The sequence below is a fragment of the Bos mutus genome, chromosome 12 (genome assembly GCF_027580195.1).
Source record: "Bos mutus isolate GX-2022 chromosome 12, NWIPB_WYAK_1.1, whole genome shotgun sequence".
Lineage (NCBI taxonomy): Eukaryota > Metazoa > Chordata > Mammalia > Artiodactyla > Bovidae > Bos > Bos mutus.
Genome location: NC_091628.1, coordinates 47803828 through 47827371, shown reverse-complemented (window position 1 = coordinate 47827371; position 23544 = coordinate 47803828).

Below are 23544 nucleotides of genomic sequence, written 5' to 3'. Positions count from 1 at the left end.
ATAAGTAAATACATACCCGATCACAGCCTCCAATCTGGAGTCACAGTCAGGCAGTGACTATAATAGCCCACATTGGGCTTATCAGATCAGTTGCTCAGTCATGTCTGACTCTTTGTGACCCCATGAATCGCAGCACACCAGGCCTCCCTGTCCATCACCAACTCCCAGAGTTCACTCAGACTCACGTCCATTGAGTCGGTGATGCCATCCAGCCATCTCATCCTCTGTCGTCCCCTTCTCCTCCTGCCCCCAATCCCTCCCAGCATCAGAGTCTTTTCCAATGAGTCAAATCTTCGCATGAGGTGGCCAAAGTACTGGAGTTTCAGCTTTAGCATCATTCCTTCCAAAGAAATCCCAGGGCTGATCTCCTTCAGAATGCACTGGTTGGATCTCCTTACAGTCCAAGGGACTCTCAAGAGTCTTCTCCAACACCATAGTTCAAAAGCATCAATTCTTCGGTGCTCAGCCTTCTTCACAGTCCAACTCTCACATCCATACATGACCACAGGAAAAACCATAGCACTGACTAGACGGACCTTAGTTGGCAAAGTAATGTCTCTGCTTTTGAATATGTTATCTAGGTTGGTCAGAACTTTCCTTCCAAGGAGTATTCGTCTTTTAATTTCATGGCTGCATGCACCATCTGCAGTGATTTTGGAGCCCAAAAAAAAAAAGTCTGACACTGTTTCCACTGTTTCCCCATCTATTTCCCATGAAGTGATGGGACCAGATGCCATGATCTTTGTTTTCTGAATGTTGAGCTTTAAGCCAACTTTTTCACTCTCTACTTTCACTTTCATCAAGAGGCTTTTTAGTTCCTCTTCACTTTCTGCCATAAGGGTGGTGTCATCTGCATATCTGAGGTTATTGATATTTCTCCCGGCAATCTTGATACCAGCTTGTGTTTCTTCCAGTCCAGCATTTCTCATGATGTACTCTGCATATAAGTTAAATAAAGAGGGTGACAATATACAGCCTTGACGTACTCCTTTTCCTATTTGGAACCAGTATGTGAATGTAAATGAAATAATAGTTGGCCTTCCTCCCAAAACCCCAATTTTTTTCTCCCCCACATCATACAGCTTGCAGGATCTTAGTTCGCTGAACAGAGATTGACCCATGCTTCCTGCAAAGGAAGCACAGAGTCCTAACCACTTGACTGCCAGGGAATTCCCCAGGGCCCCTATTTTCACTTGAATTGTATTTATTAGGTCTCCCCTTACCTACTGAATAGAATTTTTACTCCTTGGTAGGGCATTTCAAGTCCTCCATGATCCATCTCCCATTCTTCTTACTTCAAATACTTCCCTTCATATCCCCTATATTCTAGTGAAAATGAATTGCTCATGTGTAAGTCCTGCATTTTTCATGTTGGGAATTTCCTGCCCAGCCTCCTTCTATTTATTCTTTACAAGATCCACCTCAATCTTCATTACTTTTTCCTTAGCAAACTCTCCTCACTTCAAACCTTTTCATAGGCTGGATTCCTAAAAACTGCCCCACATGAAACTGCAAGGCAAATCTTCTCATCTGTCAATCAATTCACGGTTTGGGCAAAGAAGAGCCTTGCACACGTCATTGGCTAATGTATGTTAAGAAAAGCCAAGACATGAGCTTTTCTTCTTTTACTATCTCTGTCTTAACACAAAGGGTTTAGATCAGTGCTTTGCGAAACTCCACTCTTCATGTAAAAGTTAGGATAAAACAATCTACAGGAATAATCGCAGACCAATTTTCTTAGCCTTTCTGAAGTCATGGGTCTTAGCCTAAGTTTAGACACAGCCTTAAACCTACCCACCTTGTTTTTTCAACACAACAGACATCTTTATGGTCTTTGTAAGTTACTTGACCTCAGTTTTCTCATCTGTAAAAATCTGGGTAATCATTATACCTATCTTACAGAGTTGTTTCATGGATTAAGTTAGTTAACATAGATAATAGCGTCTAGCATATGTGTTTAACACTATCGTCTATATCAGGTCTTTTCTGAAAGGCGAGGGAGCCATGGACCTGACGACTCATAGCTGTTGATAAAGATGTTTGTTGTTTGTTGTTTTAGTCGCTAAGTTGTGTCTGACTTTTTGAGACCCCGTGGACTTTAGCCCATCAGGCTCCTCTGTCCATGGGATTTCCCAAGCAAGAATACTGGATTGGGTTGCCATTTCATTCTCCAGGGGATCTTCCCAACTCAGGGATCAAATCTGCATCTCCTGCATTGACAGGTGGATTCTTTCACCACTGAGGCAGCAGGGAAGCCCTGATGAAGATGCTGCTGCTGCTGCTGCTAAGTTGCTTCAGTCATGTCTGATTCTGTGTGACCCCATAGACAGCAGCCCACCGGGCTCCCCTGTCCCTGGGATTCTCCAAGCAAGAACACTGGAGTGGGTTGCCATTTCCTTCTCCAATGCATGAAAGCGAAAAATGAAAGTGAAGTTGCTCAGTCGTGTCTGACTCTTAGCGACCCCATGGACTGCAGCCTACCAGGCTCCTCTGTCCATGGGATTTTCCAGGCAAGAGTACTGGAGTGGGGCGCCATTGCCTTCTCAGTGATAAAGATGAATAGCCTTTTATTTGGTAGTCAGATGTTGTCCAGCCAAGAAAAGAGTAGATAACACGTGAACTGTGTTTGCAGCTCCACCTCATTTTAGATCCTAGACAGTAATGGACTTCAACACATCGCATAGGTCTGTGAACCAAGTTATATTCCATTCAGCCCAAATGTCCACTCTACCTAGAGCTACTGCCGTATAAGTGGGCACTGCTAATGGGCATTCCCAATGACTCATAAAACACACACACAATTAATCAGTCAATCGAAACAGCACAAGAGAGATCAAAGGGAGAAGCTAATTCTCTATGGCTTTTATCATGAAGGTTCTCATAGGCTGTGGCACCCTTGGCTGAAGACCCATGACCAGAAGGTTCCCACCCTACTCTCACAAGAACTCTGTTGCCAGCACTTCTCCCCTCAGCCAACCCTTTTCCATACTCTGGAATCCTATACAGTACACCACCTGTCAGGAGATATGTTTAAGCCACAAGAGATACACCCCCATGAATGAGTCACTCATACTATCTTGCAACAGGGAATCCTTGTAAAGGAGGCAGCACACCTCACTGCAGGGAATATGTATTATCTGATTTCATTCTCTTGCTTTTCCACTTAACCTCCTCTCATACCTCAAGCTATGAGTCCTTCAGTCTAGACACCAGTTCCTAACATTTATACTTCAAACCTCTTGTGTTTGATGATGATGATGGTGATGATACTGAATACTTACTATGAGCCAGAGACTGTGCTTGGGGCCCCATAAATATACCTCCTCACAATAACCCAATGAATAAGGTATTATTATCTTCATTAATATCATGCAAAAACTGAGGCTTTGGAGAGGTTATGTAGTGTGGTAAAGTCACAAAGTTAGGAAGTGGTAGAGCCAGAGCATAAGTCTAGAGCAATCTAGCTCCAGAGCCTATAAATTTAACCAATTTGATCTACTTCCTCGCCTTCGGATGACCCCTTTGTACTCACATCCCAGTCTGCCATGTGTACTTGATCCCAGTCTGTGTGTGTGTGTGTGTGTGTGCGTATGAGTGAGTGGCTCAGTCATGTCTGACTCGTTGTGACTCCATGGACTGTAGCCCATCAAGCTCCTCTATCATGGGATTACCCAGGCAAGAATGCTGGAGTGGGTTGCCATTTCCTCCTCCAGGAGATCTTCCCGACTCAGGGATCAAACCCACATCTCTGGTGTCTCCTGCATTGGCGGGCAGATTCTTTACCACTGAGCCACCTGGGAAGCCCTCTCAGCATGCCTACTGACCCTTTAATTTTGCATATCTCTCAGTTTGGGCACATTGGCACACCCAGTAAATTCTCTTGGATCTAACCAAACAAAGAAGTGAGAATTCTGACTTCTCCCTCAGAGAAGATGGACCAGAAAATAAACAGAATTAGAAGTTGATGTGGAATATTACTTACAGGTATGCATATGTTTACTTCTGGGCTACATTACATTGAAGCTTGGCCAACTCAACACATGTTGAGTATATTTCTCTTTCCCACATCTACTATATAGGTTTAAAAAAAGGAGAGGGAAAGCTGTATAACTCCTTTTCAGTCCCTTTTCAAATAAGAGTTAACATTTGACACAGCTCTGACCAATGAGAAGTAAAAATTTACAGGTTGGAAGGTGGACAAACTTCTAAAAAACATTTTCTTCAAAAGAAGGAAATAAGATCACCAGTACTGGTTCATTCCCCTCTTGCTGCCTAGAAACAAGGCCGCTATCTTGAAACAATGATTAAGCAGGATAATACAGAGAATGGTAGAGCAGACTGTTAGAAATACTTGGATTTTGAAGACACTGTTGAATTTCTGCTCACCCACTTATCTTTACTGCTTAAGCCTATAAAACAGCATATTTGTAGCATAAAGCATTCCTTACTGATACAATAGTAACAATAAATGGACTACATATATGGATTCAGTCATTTCTTATAAATCCTTTGCTAGCTTCTAAAAATACCAAGTTAAGACTTCCCTGGTGGTACAGTGCATGACTCTGCCTGCCAATGCAGGGGACACTGGTTCAATCCCTGGTCCAGGAAGATTCCACATGATGCAGAGCAACTAAGCCTGTGTGCCACAACTACTGGACCCATGCCCTAGAGCCCATATGCTGCATCCATGGAAGCTCGTGCACCCAGAGCCTGTGCTGCACAGCAAGAGAAGCCACCACAATGAGAAGCCCGTACGCTGCAACAAAGAGGAGCCTCTGCTCACTGCACCTAGAAGAAGCCTGTGTGCAGCAACAAGAAACCCAGCACAACCAAAATATTTATATGTATATATACACATATATACATAGGGGCTTCCCTGGTAGCTCAGCTGGAGACACCGGTTTGATTCCTGGGTCAGGAAAATCCACTGGAGAAGGGGCTTCCCACTCCATTATTCTTGGACTTCCCTGGTGGTTCAACTGGTAAAGAGTCCGCCTGCAACACAGGAGACCTGGGTTCGATCCCTGGGTTGGGAAGATCCCCTGGAGAAGGGAACGGCTACCCACTCCAGTATTCTGGCCTGGAGAATTCCATGGACTGTATAATCCATGGGGTCACAAAGAGTCTGACACAACTGAGTGACTTTCACTTTCACACATTTACATATACATACTACGTTAAACTAAACCCTCTAAAAATGGGCTAGGAGGAGCCGAATATTCTTACCATAAAGACTCCAGTAGCCGTGAGAAGACAAATCCTGGTAATCAACCCACAGAGACGGCAATCTGCTGAATTGTATATGATATATGATACCCAGAATATGGCATCTGGTCCCATCACTACATGGCAAATAGATGGGGAAAAAGTGGAAATAGTGACAGATTTTATTTTCTTGGACTCCAAAATCACTGCAGACAGTGACTGAAGCCAAGAAACTAAAAGACACTTGCTCCTTGGAACAAAAGCTATGACAAACCTAGACAGCATATTCAAAAGCAGAGACATTACTTACCAACAAAGGTCCATATAGTCAAAGCTGTGGTTTTTCCAGTAGTCATGTACGGAAGTGAGAGTTGGACCGTAAAGAAATGCTGAGCACCAAAGAATTGATGCTTTCCATCTGTGGTGCTGGAGAAGATTCTTGAGAGTCCCTTGAACTGTAAGAAGGTCAAACTAGTCAATCCTAAAGGAAATCAACTCTGAATATTTACCAGAAGGACTGATGCTAAACCTGAAGCTCCAAAAGCTTCAGCTACTGGAGCAATTTGGCCACCTGATACAAAGAACTGACCCACTGGAAAAGACTGATGCTGGTGAAGAGTGAAGGCAAAAGGAGGAGAGGGCAGCAGAGGATGAGATGGTTAGACAACATCACCGACTCAATGGACATGAGTTTGAACAAACTCCAGGAGATAATGAAGGACAAAGAAGCCTGGCATGCTGCCATTCATGGGGTCTCAAAGAGTCAGACACAGTGACTGAAAAACAACCCACCCCAAAATAAAGCAAAATAGAAGAAAATGATCATTTCTATGAATTCAAGCCAGACAGTAGGGAAAAGTAGCAATACTATCCAGCACATAGAACCCTAATCCTGGATTCTGATTCCAGTCTTGGGCATATCATTTAAGCTCTCAGGGTCTCAGTAGTCTCATTTATGAAATAAGAGAAGTAAGGTAATTCTTCAGGCCAAGGCAAGTCTAGAACACTTTATTTCTTCAATGCTATATATTTTCCCACTCAAGGTGAAAGCCTATGACTTAAGGGTCAGTAAATTTTCCTCCTGACTATCCAGAGCATGAAATTACAACCTCATTCCTCTACCTTCTAGATACACTGAGTACAAAGGTAAATATTCGTTAGCAAATTATGTGGTAAGAATAGTAGCAGAAGGATCTGCTGACAGTATACATCATTATCCAAAGTTCAACCTAATCAGAAGACAGAATGAGTGGGTACTTCATTTAATGTGTTTGGTGACATAGGGCAACAAATGACTTCAGTTGTTCCATATCAAGGTGTGTGCAGAGGTGAGCCACTTGAGTGAGAGGTTACATAACTAAAATCAAATCTGCCCAAAGGCCAGCTCATAAAGTGAAACTTTTCCTTTGTCACTTTTGCCCTGTTACCCATCCTCTTCCATCCTTTCATTCTTTGCCTCAAACAAAATTAATTTCATCTCACTTTTTCCCCTTAGGTCACTGCCCTCTGCTTTCCAAGGCAATGTGATTCAGTTCAGTTCAGTTCAGTCGCTCAGTCGTGTCCGACTCTGCAATCCCATGAATTGCAGCACTCCAGGCCTCCCTGTCCATCACCAACTCCTGGAGTTCACTCAAGCTCACGTCCATCAAGTCGGTAATGCCATCCAGCCATCTCATCCTCTGTCATCCCCTTTTCCTCCTGCCCCCAGTCCCTCCCAGCATCAGTGATTAGAATACCAAATAAACTAATTTTGTGTTATTACATCAAAAGGAGAGTTCTAGCCTCACAAACAAAGTTAAACCATGACTTCCCTGGTGGTCCAGTGGCTAAGACTCCAAGCTCCCAATGCAGGGGGCTCAGGTTCAATCCTTGATCAGGGAAATAGATCCCACTTGCTGCAGCTAAAGATCCCGAATGCCTCAGTGAAGATCAAAGATCCCAGATACTCAAACTAAGACCAGTGTTGTTGTTCAGTCGTTCAGTCACGTCCAACTCTTTGTGATCCCATAGACTGCAGCATGCCAGGCTTCCCTGTCTTTCACTGTCTCCAGGAGTTTGCCCCAACTCATGTCCATTAAGTCAATGATGCCATCCAACCGTCTCATCCTCTGTCACCCCCTCTCCTCCATGAGGCAAATAAATAAACAAATATTTTTTTAAAAGGAAGTTAAACCAATGGCAAAAAAAAAAAAAAAATAGCATTTACCTGAGTGATAAATTCAATAAAATTAAAAATACTTAAATTCTAAAATCCTATTATTCAATTCTCCATATTCTTTCTTCATATAACATAACACAATTCAACTTAATCAGTGGTTATCAAAGATGTTTTATGTTGAAAGCAGTTTTCAGACACTGTAAGAAGCTCACAAATGAGTAACACGTTCTCTGCACTCAAGGAGCTTACAATTTTTCATGGTAGTTATATCAATACCTCAAATACATGGCAGTCCCAAAGGCAATAGGGAAATGTTAAGAAGAAGGAATTAATTTCAACCAAAAGGCTTCAAAAAAGAATTTAAAACTTGACATACACAATGTCTCATGTTTATGTTCTGTTCTGAAATACATGCTTTCTAGCTTCTGAACTGTCGAGCCATCAAGAACATAACTTAGATCAACAAGCAATATGCTCTGGTGGCGTGTTGAATGAGCTGGCTAGGCTTTCCAGTGCCAGGGCAAGATTCTCTTAAGGAAGTAGATTCTGCCTTTCTTTCAACTGCCCTCTCGAGGCTTCTGTCCCCCACCCCCGACCCCCACACAATCAAGGTCAGTAAGGAGAGATTGGAACCCAAGCTGAGAGCGCCAACGGCAGACACAGAGCCAGAATTCGCTTCTGCCCATTTCCACATCATCCTTTCTGCCTCTCCCTAATCCTACCAATGGTAGACAACAAACTGGGGTCCCCAAGTCTCAATCGTACCAGCAGTTGCTTCCATTCAGATGCCTTCTTCCCTCAGCTCCTGATTCCCACCCTCCTCCCTCTGCACCCCAGCCAGCATCCTGGCCTTTGCTTCTGAGATCCACCCTCTCAGTGCCTCCATGCATCTGTTTTGATAAAAGAGGACATCATGTTATAAATGGGACCATCTGACACTCAGGCAGTGAGCGGCTGAGGAGCCAGAAGGATCTGTTTAGAATCATGACCACTTAACAGGCACGCGGCCACTAGGACTTTCCGACTCTTAATTAGTTTATCCTTCCTGACTCCCTCGAAGGCATCCCTTATTATCCTCATTTGGTGAACAGAACAAAACTAAAACACGGTCTAATTGACTGAGTTGCAATAAGGGGAAGAAGATGGCAGGAGACTATTAAAACCAAGTCCTGTAAGGAAACTGGAAGTGTCTGAATATGTGCCTAGTTTTCCACAGCACATACAAGCTTTTTGAATCTGGAAGGAGATTCTTACAGATTCTCTGATTTACTTGCCTCCATTTTCCAAACCAGAAAATGAATGCCTTCTGAAATCAAGAACTTATTCAAGGTCATGCTGTGACCAAGAGGAGGAGGTAAGACTTCCCCCCACTCCTCCCCCCACCCAGGTCTCCTGACCCCAGACACAAGAAGCCCAGATGCAGAGATGTGAAGTCACACAACTTGCTGATGGCTGCACTGCATCAGAACCCCAGGAGAGATAGAAGAACACGTGGCCATTTTCTGCTCCATACAAAAGGTGAGGAGGCAAGGTGGCCAAGTTGTCTGCTCTAGGAGGGGAGCAGCATCCACCCAAAAGAAGGGGTGTCAGCTGTTGCCACCCTAGGAAAACACCTGTAACATACACTGAAATGCCACAGAGACAAGCAGCTGCTCCCAGCCTGGGTCTCTTGACTCCCTCTTCTAGCACTGAACGGGAAAGATAAGTCATCTTTAGAGTATGGAGAAAAAAAAATCACCTAAGAATGATACCTGGCTTCTCATTCGTATGGCATTATTGTGCGTCCAGAAGAAAGCAATGAAATCAGATTACCTGGCTAACAAAGTGCCAGGATACTGCATCCTGCTCATAATCTAACACAGTAAATGTAGCACAAATGGTTCAACTTTATATTAATTAAATATGCTTTGGGCTTTTCAAAACATTCTTTGGAAACTGTGTGCCTTTAATCTGTGTGCCAAGTCGCTTCAGTTGTGTCTGACTCTTTGTGATCCTATGGACCAAAGCCCGCCAGGCTTCTCTGTCCATGGGATTCTCCAGGCAAGGGTACTGGAGTAGATTGCCATCCACTCCTCCAAGGGTTCTTCCCAACCCACAGGTCAAACCTGGGTTTCATGTCTCCTGCATTGGGTGGTGGGTTCTTTACCACTAGTGCCACCTGGGAAGGCCTTGGTCTAGGTCCTGCACAAAGGAGGATAAACTCCTAAATCTACAAGAAGCGCAGTCTCCTTTGTGTCTACCCTGCCTTGACTGCAACTGAGTCTTCATCCTGCCAAGACTGGCGGTGGAGGAAGACGGCAGAACTGCTGGCTCTGGAGGTAAAGCTACACATTGGCTGGAGGCCTAGCTACTCGTTCTTTTCAAGAACGTGTCAGTACCCCAGCTGCAATGGTCCCAGTGGCCATAGCCTCTATGAGAGTGGCTGCAGGAGATCCATTGGTATCCAGGCGCCCCCCTCTTCAGTGCAATATCTGCAGCAGTACAGGCTGGTAAGTGAACATGGGGACCAACCATGAAGGGAGGGTCAAAAGGAGCCTGAAATTTCTTTCTTGGCCAACTGGGCACATGGCAATACCAGTAACCAACATGAAGACAGGAGAGAAAAGGGGAGTTTCAAGTGGAAGAAACTGAATTCTGCTTTGGAAATATTGATAACCCACTGGAAATGAAAGTCTGAAGCTCAGAAAGAGGCAAGGCAGAGCCAGAGGGGCAAGGATCACCATGCTCCTTCAGGACAGCTATCCTGAGGCTTCCTTCTCTTGATCTTTGCACTGTCCACAGAGCCCTTCATGTTTGCTAGAAGGAAGAAGGGGTGGGGGATGGCAAGCAAGACCACTCTCAACTGTGTTCAGTTCAGTTCAGTTCAGTCGCTCAATCGTGTCCAACTCTTCGTGACCCCATGAACCACAACACACCAGGCCTCCCTGTCCATCACCAAATTCCAGAGTCTACCCAAACCTATGTCCATTGAGTCGGTGATGCCATCCAACCATTTCATCCTCTGTCATCCTCTTCTCCTCCTGCCCTCAATCTTTCCCAGCATCAGGGTCTTTTCAAATGAGTCAGCTCTTAGCATCAGGTGGCCAAAGTATTGGAGTTTCAGCTTCAACATCAGTCCTTCCAATGATCACCCAGGACTGATATCCTTTAGGATGGACCGGTTGGATCTCCTTGCAGTCCAAGGGACTCTCAAGAGTCTTCTCCAACACCATAGTTCAAAAGCATCAATTCTTTGGCACTCAGCTTTCTTTATAGTCCAACTCTCACATCCATACATGACTACTGGAAAAACCATAGCCTTGACTAGATGGACCTTTCTTGGCAAAGTAATGTCTCTGATTTTTAATATGCTGTCTAGGCTGGTCATAACTTTCCTTCCAAGGAGTAGTAGTAGTAGTCTCTCAGTCGTGTCCAACTCTTTGCGACTTTGTAGCCTGCCAGGCTCCTCTGTCCATGGGGTTCTCCAGGCAAGAATATTGGAGTAAACTGCTATTCCCTTCTCCAGGGGATCTTCCCAACCCAGGGATCAAACCCAGGCCTCCTACATTACAAGCAGATTCTTTGCCATCTGAGCTACAGGGAAGAGCTACTCCAAAGAGTAAGCGTCTTTTAATTTCATGGCTGCAATCACCATCTGCAGTGATTTTGGAGCCCCCCAAAATAAAGTCAGCCACTGTTTCCACTGTTTCCCCATCTATTTGCCATGAAGTGATGGGACCGGATGCCATGATCTTAGTTTTCTGGATGTTGAGCTTTAAGCCAACTTTTTCACTCTTTTCTTTCACTTTCAAGAGGCTCTTTAGTTCTTCTTCACTTTCTGCCATAAGGGTGGTGTCATCTGCATATCTGAGGTGATTGATATTTCTCCTGGCAATCTTGATTCCAGCTTGTGTTTCTTCCAGCCCAGCGTTTCTCATGATGTACTCTGCATATAAGTTAAATAAGCAGGGTGACAATATGCAGCCTTGATGTACTCATTTTCCTATTTGGAAGCAGTCTGTTGTTCCATGTCCAGTTCTAACTGTTACTTCCTGACCTGCATACAGGTTTCTCAAGAGGCAGGTCAGGTGGTCTGATATTCCCATCTCTTTCAGAATTTTCCACAGTTTATTGTGATCCACACAGTCGAAGGCTTTGGCATAGTCAATAAAGCAGAAATAGATGTTTTCTGGAACTCTCTTGCTTTTTTGATGATCCAGCAGATGTTGGCAATTTGATCTCTGGCTCCTCTGCCTTTTCTAAAACCAGCTTGAACTGTGTTACTGATCTATTATATCACAAACCACCCCAAACTTTGTGGCCTAGAGCAACGGCAATTAATTGTTTTTCACCATTTTAAGGGCTGGCTGGGTGATTCTTTGGCTCCCTGTTGGAATGCCTAGGATGGCTGGAATATCCAAAATGACCTCATTTCACATGGTTGTCAAGAGCTGGTAGATGCCAGCAGGAGCACAGCTGGGGTTGTCAGCTAGGTGACCTCTTCTTCTCCATGGACCTTTCTCTGTAGTTGCTTGGGCTTCTTCACAGTTGACAGTTGGGTTCTAAGAAAGAGAAATGTGCCAGTGCTCAACAGGCTTTCATTTACATGATGTCTGCTAAAGAACTGTGGTGTTGGAGAAGACTCTTGAGAGTCCCTTGGACCGCAAGAAGACCCAACCAGTCAATCCTAAGGGAAATTAACCCTGAATATTCATTGAAAGGACTGATGCTGAAGCTGAAGCTCCAATACTTTGGCCACCTGATGAGAAGAGTCAACTCACTGGAAAAGACCCTGATGTTGAGAAAGACTGAAGGCAGAAGGAGAAGGGGATGATAGAGGATGAGATGGTTGGATGACAGCACCAATTCAAGGGACATGAGTTTGAGCAAATTCTGGGACATGGTGAAGGACGGGGAAGCCTGGCGTGCTGCAATACATGGGATCACTAAGAGTCAGACATAACTGACATAACAATTTAAATAGCCAACTGAAATCAGTGTGGAGGGAAGCCACAAGTAAATGAACATGCATGGTTCATGGAGCACCACCAAATCAAGAGTCTTTCACACTTTCTGAAGTAATCAAGGGTTCCCCATTGCTACTAATACCACGATTAGACTTTTTAAAGTAGGATTCAAAATCTGATTCAATCTCATCACTCATGTTTCCACATGAGCTCTCAGCTCTGGACAAACTAAACTTTATCTCTGGACTTTTCTCAGACACTTCTTCTTTTGCTCTTTCTAAAACCTAGCCTTTTATTTTCTTGTATCCTGCTCCAGGATCAAAACCTTTAACTCTTTACACTGCTCTTCACAGAGGCTTTATGTGCTTGAGTCTTTCTGATTCCATATAAAAGTTCATTTTGTACTTAGGGAATGAATAAAGGAAGTTAGGAGTAGCAGAAAAGTAGATGTGATATAGCTCTGGCCTTGGAACAAACCAAGGATTGAATCCTGGCTCTGCTTGTGACTTTGCACTTGTGTTTTATTCTCCCCTTTTCTCTGAGCCTTAGTTTTCTTATGTGTAAAGTGAAGATGGTAATAGTAGCCATTTGTGGTGATTATTATAAGAGCTAAATGTGATCACTAATGGAAAGCCTTTCACATGATGCTGGACAGAAGGCAAGCACTCAGCACGTATCAGCTGTTACTTGCTATGAGGTCAAAGATATGTGAACAATCTGAAAAAGAATAGATTTATATATATATATATGTGTGTGTATAACTGAATCACTTTGCTGTACACCTGAAAATAACACAACTTTGATGCTTCAATTAAAAAATAAAGGGGAAAAAGTCAATGAAAACTCAAAACAAGATATGTGAACAAAGAGGTTACAACAGGGCCCTCAAGGCAGACAGATGTGTACTAGGGGGCAGGGGACTAGATGTAGGATTTAGTGGTTCAATAAATGAAAAGTCAAGGTGCCTAACAGGACTGAAGGTTTTGTCTGTTTGTTTTTGTTGTTTTCTGTGGCTTCTGTCTTTGGGTTCTGCTCTGTTTTCCTCACAGGTGTCATTCTGAGGCTCCCTGCGGAGGCAGCGATATCACTTTCCTGGCCTCTCATTGTAAATCCTGGAAGAGAGACTGTGAGTCTCTCAGAAGTCTTAGCCAAGGATTCAGTGCATGTAATTGGCTCTGACTGGCTCACAAGCCCGTTGCTGACCCATGGACTAATGTAGGCAGGGGAAGCCGGTGAGCAGACCATAGGCTCAACTCTTGAGCCCTATTCTGAGCACATGGGCAGAGGGTGAAGAAGTGGTGCCCTGAGCATATCAGACTACTACGACCAGAAGAATAATTCGGGGTGGAGGCAGACAACCTGATCCCACAACCCTGTAGACCACAGCATTGTTTCTAATGGCAAAAATCTGAGAAATTACCCACAAAAGAACTTGCTGCTATGCTCTGCTCAGTCATGTACATGAGTCCCATGGACTGTAGCCCACCAGGGTCCACAAAAGAGTTTAATGAATGATAAGATATACACATGGGACTCTAGGGAAACAGTCATTTTAAATGAAAATTTGAATGATGTGGGGAAATTGACGATATGTTTAATGAAAGAAGCCAGAACATCAATACTCACTCACATAGCCACATCATAGTCCTTAAACATTAACAGGAAAAAGAAAGCATTGCAAGAGTAAAGCTACTAACCCAACTGAACCAGAGAGCAGAGGAAAGAAGGATGCTGTGAGAGGGACATCAGCATTACAAAGAACAAACACAACATGACTAGCTAATTGCCACAGATATCCGAAAGCAGGTCAAGAAGCAACAGTTAGACTGGACATGGAACAACAGACTGGCTTGCTTCTTGGAAGAAAAGCTATGACCAATCTAGACAGCATATTAAAAAGCAAAGACATTACTTTGCCAACAAAGGTCTGTCTAGTCAAAGCTATGGTTTTTCCAGTAGTCATGTATGGATGTGAGAGTTGGACCATAAAGAAAGCTGAGTGCTGAAGAATTGATGCTTTTAAATTGTGGTGTTGGAGAAGACTCTTGAGAGTCCCTTGGACTTCAAGGAGGTCAAACCAGTCCATCCTAAAGGAGATCAGTCCTGAGTATTCATTGGAAGGACTGATGCTGAAGATGAAGCTCCAATACTTTGGCCACCTGTTGCAAAGAACTGACTCACTGGAAAAAACCCTGATGCTGGGCAAGATTAAAGGCAGGAGGAGAAGGGGACGACAGAGAATAAGATGAGATGGTTGGATGGCATCACTCGATGAACGTGAGTTTCAGTAAGCTCCAGGAGTTGGTGATGGACAGGAAAGCCTGGCATGCTGCAGTCCATAGGGTCGCAAAGAGTCAGACACGACTGAGCAACTGAACTGAACTGAACTCAACAGATATAAACCCAGAGTACATCAAGAAGTAAGTCAGTTTTCTTTTGCCTATCAATATTTTTAACATTGTCACAGTCAACAAAAGCCTCCAAGACATGCCCTAAGCATGCATCAGCCCCTTTATTTTTCTCATCTTCCCAGAGAAAATGCAAAGAAGACATCACATTCCTATGTCAGAAAGAACCTCTGGGTTTTTTATTAAAAGCAAAATCTGTGTGCTGTTTCTACATGAAATTTCAACACTGTACAATGATTACAATAATATATGAAGTAGAAAAACACAGAGAGATTAATAAGGAATTGAAAATGAAAGTGAAAGTCACTCAGTTGTGTCCAACTCTTTGTGACCCCATGGACTATACAGTCCATGGAATTCTCTAGGCCAGAGTACTAGACCGGGTAGCCTTTCCCTTCTCCAGGAATAAGAATTGAGGGTGCCCCCAACCTGAGTTTTTACTTCCCTGGTGGCTCAGATGGTAAAACCGTCTGCCTACAATGCAGGAGAACTGGGTTTGATCCCTGGGTTGGGAAGATCCCCTGGAGAAGGAAATGGCAACCCACTCCAGTATTCTTGCCTGTAAAATTCCATGGACAGAGGAGCCTGGTAGGCTACAGTCCATGGTGTCGCAAAGAGTCGGACACGACTGAGCGACTTCACTTCACTTCACTTCACTTCACTTCACTTCACTTCCAACCTGAGTTTATCACCTTTCTGCTTCCAAAGTTTTTAAGGAGTCCTCTTCACACTCACACACAAAAATATCTATTTTATTATTCATTAAGGAAGAGATGTATAGATAGATAGATAGCGAGAAGTCACGTGACTTCCAGCTTCCCAGGTGGCACAGTGTAAGATTGTGCCTGCCAATGCAGGAGATGAAAGAGATGTAGGCTCAGTCCCTGGGATGAGAAGATCCCTTGGAGAAGGAAATGACAATCCACTTCAGTATTCTTGCCTGGAGAATTTCATGGACAAAGGAGCCTGATGGACTACAGTCCATGGGGTTGCAAAGAGTCTGACACAACTGAGCCACATGACTTCAGTAATATTTTTTATTTTATTCAGGATTATATCTTAATATGGATTATAGATTAATATGGATTATATCCATAATCCTTATTCTGTTGAAAAATAACAATACAAATTATGTGCTTGGCATACATGGAGATCCCCAGATCCTTGCCAGCATCCACGCTATTGGGTGAAGTGGGTAAAACCTATGCGTCTCCGAGAATTCCTAAAATTCCTAAAAATCCTCTTTAGACACTTCACTCCTTCTCCCCGGGTTTCCCTTTCAAAGGACTTGGGAAACTCTCTCCCTCTCTGCACACTCTTCCAGCACTCCTCTGGGGCCATCTGCTCCTGGGATACTCAGTGTATGTCTCTACCTTTACCATGAGAGACAGCCCCTTTAGAATTCTCATGAAAAAAGTCCTCCACATCATTACACTTGATTTCATTTTGGTGCCTCTCTCATGGCCACCTTCCTCCAGTTACAATTTTTTCAGCTCTTTCAGGTATGTAGCACTCATCAACGCTTTCAAGGCTCGTATTGGGCCCAGACTATTGTCAGTTTTTATTAAGCTTCCCCAGGGTCTATACCTTCTTATCTTCTCTGTTCTCTGCCAAGGTGAAAACTAAGCAGACTTCAAACTTGCTCTTGCTGATCATCAGTCAATGAGAAAAAGCTTTACAAGAATATAAGGGGTGGTCTCAGTCCTTCGCTGGCCACACTGCTCTGTAAGAGTAGCATTCTGAGAGGAAGATGTGGTGTGTACATGTACACAATGGAATATTACTCAGACATAAAAAGGAATGAAATAATGCCATTTGCAGCCACATGGATGGAACTAGAGATTATCATCCTAAATAAAATAAGTTAGAAAGAGAGAAGGACAAATACGATATGACACCGCTTATATGTAGAATCTAAAATGTGACACAAATGAATCTACAAAATGGAAACAAATTCACAGACATAGAGAACAGACTTGTGGTCGCCAAGCCAGGAGAGGGAGCAGAGGAGGAGTGGATTGGGAGTTTGGGATTAGCAGATGCAAACTATTATACGTAGAATAGGTAGACAACAAGGCCGTGCTGTATAACACAGGAAACTACATTCAGTATCTTATATATCTTATAATAAACCATAATAGGGATGGATATAAAAAAAGAATGTATATATGTATGACTGAATCATTTTGCTATACAGTAGTAATTAACACATCATAAATCAATTGTACTTCCATAAAATAACTTTTTTTAAAAAATAGTAACATTCTGAACTGATAAACAGCTTTTACTATTGTGATTATGTAACTATTCACTTAATACCATTCTCTCATGACTGGTCAACAGAAAATAATAGAATTCTATATCACTAAGACTATCATTTAATAGGGAAAAAAGAAGCATTCTGAAAACAAGACTCTCCCCCTTCTCCACATCTTTTTTGTAGAAACCCAAGGGATGACTCAGTGGGAATTTCAAGCCAAGGAAAAAAGAGATGGCAATCTCTTGATGATGACGCCATTTTAGGCTCCTGTCTAGATCAACCGTTTGATCTTACTTTTAGAGATTTCTTGACTCTATTTGGAGTTTGAGGTTTGTTTTTTTCCTCCCAGCACTTTTCTGGGGCAAATTTCCTGACAGCCCTAAATCTCTGTGAGCCTTTCTGCTGATGCTCTGAATCCCATCTATGTGATTTTGTGTGAGGTTGCTTCAGTCGTGTTCAACTCTGTGCAACACCATGGACTATAGCCCACCAGGCTCCTCTTTTCATGAGATTCTCCAGGCAAGAATGCTGGAATGGTTGCCATGCTCTCCTCCAGGGGATCTTCCCGACCCAGGGATGGTCTCCCGAATTGGCAGACAGGATCTTTACCATTAGCACCACCTGGGAAGTGTAATACCATCTAGTCCACTATTAATTACAACCTTCTTTCTTAATTTAAATGGAAATTACTTGCATTCCCCAGGGTTAGTGTGATCAGTTAACATACTGTCCTGATAAAAACACTTTAGATTATGAGAGTATTTTAGAGTATGAGAGTATTTTTAATAATTCATTTGGCACAATGGTCATAAACCAGGCCTTTCCTGAGCAAACACAGATGTTTGATCACTAGTCTCCCACCCTAACACAGAGTCTGGTCCATAATAGACACTCAGCACTTCACTGATTGGCTCCAGTGTGTTACAGCATATTGATGTTCAGTTAATGCCATACATTTTAAAGTTCCATCTTTTGCCTTTTTTTTTTTTCTATTTTGTAACTTCAGTAATATGCAGCAAGATACGACAGCAGGTTCTTTCCTCATTCATCTTAAACTGCCCCCGCCAAGACTTTTTCTAAAAAGATATTTTTAAACAGGTCACAATCTGTGATATTAAACTACAAGAACTCATTCACTCATTCAACAATAATATATTCTTTATTTTTTGTGTCAAAGTATAGTTGATTTACAATGTTGTGTGAGCTTCTGGTGTCTAACAAGGTGATTCAGAAATATATATTTGAATATATATATATACATATCAGAATGTATAGATTCCTTTTCAGATTCTTTTCTATTACAGCTTATTACAAGCTATTGACTATAGTTCCCTGGGCTACATAGTAAGACCTTGTTGTTTATCTATTTTAGAGCAGTTTCATATTAGGCACTTGGAGTATCCCAAGCCCTGTGCAAGCAGAAGGGTATCCAACCATGAACACCATAGACACGTGCTCAGTCCTCGCCCCCCCAGAATCTGCAGTGTCTGCTGTATGGGTTACACAGCTAAACACGTGACTACAATACAGTGCAGTGAGCACTCTGATGGGGACTGTGAGGTGTGCAGTGTGATATCCCAACACTCCTCCCCTCAAGTTCACACACGCACATACCACCTGGAGCTAAAAATGTTAGCATTACCCATCACTCTTCATGCTTCCTTTCTCTGTTCTCATCCTAGAATCTAGTAAATCGTTAAGTTCACTAATTTTCTTCACTCATGCTCAGTGGCTCTGCCAATCAGATTCTGTGTGACCCCATGGACTGTAGCCCACCAGGTTTTTCTGTCCATGGGATTTCCTAGGCAAGAATGCCAGAGTGCGTTGCTATTTCCTTCTTCAGGGGATCTTCCCGATTCAAGGATTGAACCTGTATCTTCTGCATTGGCAGGTAGATTCTTTACCGCTGAGCCACCCAATTCCAGCTTCCAAATATCTCTCAAATCTCTTCCTTTGTCTTTCTTCCACTGTTTCGCACGCCCGAGGAGAAGACTTTAAAGTTGAACCGTTTTTATGCATTCCCAAGCTTCCAAAATCTGAGTGTAAGAGATAATGACAGTGATCTGTGCCTGAGAAGATGGACACCAGGGAAGGGAAGGGACAGGGAGGATACAGAAGGAAGAGGGGAAAGGGTATTAGGAAGAGCCCCAAAGAAAATCAACAACAAAGAGAAATTACAAATCTGACTAAAAGTGAGAAAATTAGGGAGAAAACCCACAGAGTAGCCTGTCATGAAAACGAAAGGAAGAGTTGCCAGAAAGAGAAGGTGGTTAACAGTGTCAATGCTGGGAATTTTCTGGTGGTACAGTGGCTAGGACTTCATGCTTTCATTGCAGGAGACTAAGATCCTGCATGCCGCACAGCACAGCCAAAAAATATTAAAAAGTAAAAACAGTGCTGATGCTGCCAAGAGATCAAAAATCTAAGAGCTGAGAAGTGAGCACTAGGTTTAGCAATGTTCATCACTTGAGTTAGTTTCTCACAATCAACTATCAGAAGCCTACTCGATTCTGCGCCTTCAGGTCCAAGTTGCTGCTTTCTCCAGGGCTGATCATCTAGTTGACAAGCAGATGCAGAGGCATAGTCCCTCCTTCCTCTGTGCCTAAAGAAACTCTGTATATGCTACAATGTGTAATGAGCCAAATGAGTGGCACAAGCATAGCAAGTTCTCTGGAATGAATGCTATGGATCAGGAAAGTTGTGTTTTTCCTGGACTCTCTATTTTAAGATTATTGTCAACACTCCTGGTACACCTCCAGATGAAAGAGTCAAGATGGGGAATTCCCTGGCTTTCTAGTGGTTAAGAGTCAATCCCTGGTCGGGGAACTAAGATCACACAAGCCATATAGAATGGCAAAAAAAAAAATTAGCCAAGATGGAGGGTGATTTCAAAACCACTTTCATACAGAAATAACTGGGGTGGGACTCCCTTTGTGGTCCACTGGTTAGGATCTGCCTGTCAATGCAGGGGACACAGGTTTGATCCCTGGTCTGGGAAGATTGCACATGTCCCCGGAGCACCTAAGCTCATGCGCCACAACTACTGAAGCCCATGCACCCTAGAGCCTGCACTTTACAACAAAAGAAATCACAACAGTGAGAAGCCCCCACACACTGTAACTAGAGAGCAGCCCCGGCTTACCTTAAGTAGAAAAGCCTATGAAGACCCAGTGCGGCCGAAAATAAAAATAAATAAAGTTGATTTATTGTTAAAAAATAAAAGAACTGGGGTGGGGGGGCTGGAGGGTACAAACCATTGGATGTAAGATAGGCTCAAAGATGTATTGTGTAGCACAAGCAATATAGCCAATATTTTGTAATAGCTATAAATGGAAAGTAATCTTTCAAAATTGTATCAAAATGCCATTTAAAAAATAATTGAAGAAATGAGGTTGCATTTGGATTAATCAAAATAGCTATGACACCTTTCAACAAATATTTGAAAGGCTTTGATATAGGAAAAGGGTGGTATTTTTGTATTGCTCCCAAGGACAAAACACACATGAGTAAGATACAAGGAGGCAGAAATTATCCCAGAGAGAGAGAGTAAGATAAAGAAATTCCCATTAATAATGTGCTCAGTCACTCAGGTTTCCAACTCTTTGCGATCCCATGGACTGTAGCCCTCCTGGCTCCTCTGTCGATGGGAATTTCCAGGCAAGAATACTGGAGTAGATTGTCATTTTCTCCCCCAGGGGATCTTCCCAAGCCAGGGACTGAACCCACGTTTCCTGCATCTCTTGCATTGGCAGGTGGATTCTTTACCATAGTGGCATCTGGGAAACCCCCATTAATAACATTGGCCCCCAAATGCAAAGAACTGCTATGTGTGTTCCCCATCTTGGACATGCTCAAGCAAAGGTCAAAGTATGTGCTTCAGGGTAAAAAGTAGGACTCAGCATCCTCCAGATGCCTTCAAACTCTAAGATTCTGTGACTCCAGATCAAAGATGGCCACTTCCTTCCAAGGTAGTCAGAAAAACCTTCTTGGAAGAATTGGGATGTCTGATCTAGCCTTGAGAGATGGTTAGGACTTTGATGGATGAGCAAGAGGAGGAAAAGCATTTCACGCAGAAAGCCAAGAGACCCAGCTTCTTGGAGCTGACTCTTCACTTCAGGCTCCAAAGTCATCAGAACCAAGCTGACAAAAGCTTTCAACACCAGGGTAAAGGATTTGGGCAAATCTTTTTGGCAGCAAGAAGTTGTAAAAGATGTTTGTGCAAAAAATAAAATACAATTCAATTAAGAAAAGCATCAACGAAGGTTGTTCTGGCATTTACTTTGGACAGATTAGGAATGGGTGACTCTTGATTTGTGACTAGGACATGGAAGCAACCTAAAGGTCCATCGACAAATGAATGGATAAAGAAGATATGATACATATATACATTAGAATACTGCTGCTGCTAAGTCACTTCAGTCGTGTCCGACTCTGTGCAACCCCATAGACGGCAGCCCACCAGGCTCCCCCGTCCCTGGGATTCTCCAGGCAAGAACACTGGAGTGGGTTGTCATTTCCTTCTCCTGAGCCATAAAAAAAGAATGAGATTGGGTCATTTGTAGAGACATGGACCCAGAATGTGTCATACAGAGTGAAGTAAGTCAGAAAGAGAAAAACAAATATCATACATTGACACATAATGTGGAGTCTAAAAAAATGATACAGATGAACCTATTTGCAGGGCGGGAATAGAGATGCAGATGTAGAAAATGAATGTATGGACACAGTGGAGGGGGTAAAGGAGGTGGGATGAACTGGGAGATTGAGGTTGACACATATACACTAGCATGTGTAAAACAGACAGCAGGTGGGAAGGCAGTGTGTATCTCAGGGAGCTCAGTTCAGCGCTCTGTGATGACCTAGAGGGTCGGGATGGAAGGGACGGGAGAGAGGTCCAAGAGTGAGGGCGTGTATATAGACAGAGCTGATTCACTTCGCTGAGCACCAGAAACCAACACAACCAATACAAAACAAAATCAGTTTGTGCAGAAAAAAGCCAAACGGATGAGATTGAAGAAAGCAGAGGATTATTAAGAGGGATAAGAAACTAGGAACCCAAACTCAGGGAATGGGAATAAAATAAAAGATTAGGCAAGGGAAACTTTGCAGGAAAAAGAATCCACAGGACTCAGTGACTGGGTATGCTAAGAAAGAGGCAGAAGGAAAAATAAGATGAATGAATGAAAAGTTTGGGTTCATGGGGGAGGGGTGATGAGAGAAACAGTGCCTTTAAAACAACATGGTCAGGGGGTGTCATCTGAGAGACCAGTAGTGATCCCAACGAGGGAAGCCCGTCTAAGGAGAACTCCGGCCAGGACGGCATCTCCAAGTCAGGCAGCGTCTCAAGTGCATCCAGTGGAATATTACCAGCTGAAATCTTGGAGGAAATTGGATTTCTTGATTTTCCAAATGAGCCAAGCTGTTGTGCTGGCAACCAACACACATGACAGGCACTTAGCCAAGCATAAAGCAACAGGTTTAAAACATGAGAGGGTGGAGATAAACCATCTCCAGCCTTTAGCAACCTGCTAAGGGGAAGTCACAGAAACAAATGAAAAAGAAATCTCTCTGAACCCCAGAGCCATCTATTTTTTATACTGTTGTTTTATAGAAAAATATGTATAAATCTATGGTGAGATCTATTTTCTTTCTTACTGGGAAATAGGGCAAAGAGGAATACTTTAAAGCAAAGGCATTTGGGAGGTAGTACTTGAGATAATATTGGGGGAAAAAAACTCTTCAACATAACTTAGGCTCAGTCTGTGTAGAAAAAGTAAATATAGATGCAGAGCTGGTGAATTTGAACAATGCAGAGAAACAGACTGGATCGTTCAAGTTCCTAATGCTGCTTTTTTCTCTTTTTTTCCCCCTCCTCAACAGCAGTGGGTTTTATTTTGTTTCTCTTTGGTTTTTCTTGGATTATCTAGACAATTACCTCAACTCTGCTTTTCACTCTGATTCTAGAGACGTAGTCCTCTAAGTGTTCTATTTTTTTCTATTTTTATCATGTTCTCAAGTAAGGACTGAACACAATGGAGCTCATTGAAACCAGCCTTACTGAAAGGATTAAGCCAGTTGAAAGGATACATTTCCAGCATATCCTCTATTTTCCATGATGTAGAAAAATGAGCAATTCTCTGCCCTCAGTCTGCCCTCTCCACTAACAATGCTTTCCTCCTCAAAAGCAAGGATAAAGCAGAGAGCCACCTTTGGGCAAACACTCGTGTTGATAAGGGCAAAAAGAAGCACAGACATTTGGAAAGCACGTCTAATTGCCTAAGTAATGCAGCCCCCAGTCCATAGCTCTGGAAGTTCCCTAGAAGGCTGAATAGGGTTTCCCCTGCACCGTGACCTTCTCAAAGAAAAATTCAGTGACTCCCTTCAGTTGTCAGTGCCAACTGGAAGACTGCAGCCAGGGGCTTTGGGTTGGAGTCATTTGCAGATGTAAACTCTGGCTACCAACAGGATCCAGTGGCTGCAATGGCTGGAAGCTTTGGAAGGCAGTTTTCTTTCTCAGCTCTTTTTTGGTCTGATGATCTTGGTCTTGGTAACTCCATATAAAAA